The 2,673-nt window shown below is 37.2% G+C and overlaps 1 long non-coding RNA gene across 4 annotated transcripts; it reads right to left on the bottom strand.

Annotated features, from left to right (window-relative positions):
* Nucleotides 1-637: 637 nt before the first annotated feature.
* LOC107315947 (uncharacterized) lies at nt 638-2,265 on the bottom strand. Of its 4 annotated transcripts, none has more exons than XR_014948905.1 (3): nt 1,764-1,986; nt 1,334-1,521; nt 638-1,116 (listed from the first exon to the last, which is right to left on the bottom strand). It is a non-coding gene; the product is annotated as an uncharacterized LOC107315947 (long non-coding RNA). The 4 variants fall into 4 exon arrangements; XR_014948906.1 differs by having other exon boundaries at nt 638-810; nt 993-1,521; nt 1,764-1,974; XR_014948904.1 differs by lacking the exon at nt 1,764-1,986 and adding an exon at nt 2,020-2,265 and having other exon boundaries at nt 638-1,521.
* Nucleotides 2,266-2,673: the final 408 nt, after the last annotated feature.

Here is a 2,673-nt window from a genome sequence, read left to right as displayed (position 1 = left end):
ACTAGCTGTATCACTACCTGTCTCTACACTTGTCTGTAGATGGAGGTAGTGTGTCCAAACTTCCCCCACTCCACCCTATTCCCCCCACCTCCCCTAGGCCCTTTCCATCCACCCCTGTTCCATCTCCTTCCCCCCTCCCTCTTCCCCCCCCCCCCCCCCCCCCCCCGGATTCTGTGTCTGGAAGGTTTATAGGTTAAAATAATATATTATCTGAGATGTATTCAAGGCAAAATGTATGCTTTGTAATGCAATTTAATGTTTTATTTCATGGTTAGATTTATGCTATATGGTGACTTATCCCCCACCCCACAATACCCACCCCCCTCCCTCGTTTATTTACATTATATCTTGTTTTATGTGCCTTTTTTTCTACCTTTATATGTAATACTGTAGGTTTCACTTGATTCTGATTAGGCCTAGCATTTCTTTATGTGAAAAGAAACCTTCCATTCTTTACAAGTGAGATAAGGAATATTATAAGATATTAAAATATTTATTTCATCTAGAATAATATGGTGCAATAATAAGCAAGTAAAATGGATAGTAGTGTACATAGTGTTATTTTCTCTGTGCATGAAGTTTTGCAAACCTTGTTAGAATTTGTGGTGTTGGGTAACACAAACTTTTGAACAGTGTGTGAAACATAAGGTTTTTATTTGGCGTACAGTATACTTAGTTACATGGTTCCATAGTATTTTTCACAGAGCTGATGTGATACATCTCTTTTTAGACTAAATAAAATAAATTGAACAGAAATGTGGTAAGATGTTAACAGGAAGATAAAAATCTCCAGTTCCTCTTCAAAGATGCCTGTGGGGGAAAAAAAAAAAAAAAAGAGAGAGAAGAAAAAAATTAGTATGCTCAATAGTTAATTTACTATTTACCAAGAGTCTGTTTTAACAAGGAAGAATTTACAAGCTGGCATAATGTAAGAGGTACTTATAATCTAGGATCGGGTCCTAAGAGTAACTATTGCACTATAGATACCCAACCTGGATAACAGATGCATGGCTGAGCCTCTGTGCCTTGACTTGCAGTGCAGTCCGTGAAGACTGAGTCCCAGCAACCGAGAGGCTTGGTGTTGCACTTCTGCAGTCTGTGACTCTGTTCCCCTTACTTTCAATTGAAGGTTTTTGAGAATAACAACTTTATAAATAGTTTCTTACCAATGCAGTTACTTCAGATGAAACAGTTGACCAAGCAGTGTGTTAAATAGCTGCATAGATTCTTAAGATATTTTTCTTTCATGTAATTAAATCACAAAGAATTACAAATGAGATTAAATAATACTACTACTTTGTGTTTGATGGTGAAGTGAGAGTTATGAACTAACCTTTCATTTCTGTGTATGCCCATTTTCTCCACGTTTCGATAGTCATCTCGGCAGCACTGTTTGGAATGAATGGCGGAGTACCTCAGTCGCCCCATTTTCCCATGCTCTATGCCTCTTTAGATCAAACTCTCAAAGAAGTATATGCATAGGAAAAAGGAACAACGAGCCAAATCAAGAAGTGGTGAGACCTGTAATAAAAAATGCGTAGGTTAATAAGAATTGAATCTAAAAGTATTTTTGCAGTGCATTTCTTTTCTTTTTCTTTTTTTTTTTTTTTAATTCAGAGCTACAGATTTGTTAAAAAATAATGAAGGCTAGAACAGAGGTTAAAGCATGAAACAAATAACTTTAATCCCTGGGGATCAACAGGGACTTCACAGCGTTTAGTATCTTAAAAATTCAGTGTAATTTCCTGTTCTGAAATACATACGAGAAAACGGAGCTCTTGGAAAGAAGAAATGTAGTAATTTTTGTAGCAGGAATCAAAAGCTAAATTGCAAGTCAGTAAAAGTACGCTGTCTTCATATAATGAAGTTGGAACTGCTGCGCAATATTTAAGACTTGGATTTAAAGGCTGCAAAAATACATGTTAGAATTACCCACTGAATATACGAGAGGAGAAAAAAAAAGAGTTATATATTACAAAATACTGTAAAATGAACTCTACAAGCGAAAGAAAGACGTACCTGGTTAGCTGTCTGATGCTGGAACTGCAACAGCTTCGTTTTCCTGAGAATTTATGCCTTGCTCAAGACCTTGAAGAAATATGAACAATACGATGTAACTGTTTTTGTAAGTGATAATCGGTTTGCCCCTTGCCAAGGTCTTTGCTGCACCTGCAGATTGGGTGCGCAAAAAGCGCTGCTTTGTAAAACTTCTGAAAACTTGAGAAGTATCATTCATATGTTGGGGGAGGTAAAAAATGGGAGTGCATAGAACAACAGGACTGATAGGAATAATTGAAGTGATGACTAGAAATACGCACTGAGAATGAAAACTTATCATCTGTGTTTTCTTTCACCTACGTCAATGGTTTGGACGATGTAAATCTGGGAGAGGACTCCTTGTTCTGAAAGGCTGTGTTGTGTTTTCTGTCTACTACCCCCCTTCTTTCAGAGCAAAGTTTTTTTTTGAGAATCTCTATCAATGTCCTTCACTGAAATACAACTTTGCTAGGCGGATATCAAGGCCTGTGTACAAGGCTTTCCTCTCCTTATCCAGGCAGCAGTGAGGCTCCCTGCTAGATGCCAAGGCTGGGAAATATCTTTCACTGTGTTTAATCCTATTTATTTATTTATTTATTTAACAAATTCTTCAATCATTTGCTTTCATGTCGTTGT

Source organism: Coturnix japonica, chromosome 8, assembly GCF_054131305.1.
Source record: "Coturnix japonica strain WE chromosome 8, WE-NBRP24, whole genome shotgun sequence".
In the NCBI taxonomy this organism is placed as follows: Eukaryota; Metazoa; Chordata; class Aves; order Galliformes; family Phasianidae; genus Coturnix; species Coturnix japonica.
Note: the sequence above shows the minus strand (reverse complement) of the source record. Positions and strands in the feature narration are given on the sequence as shown.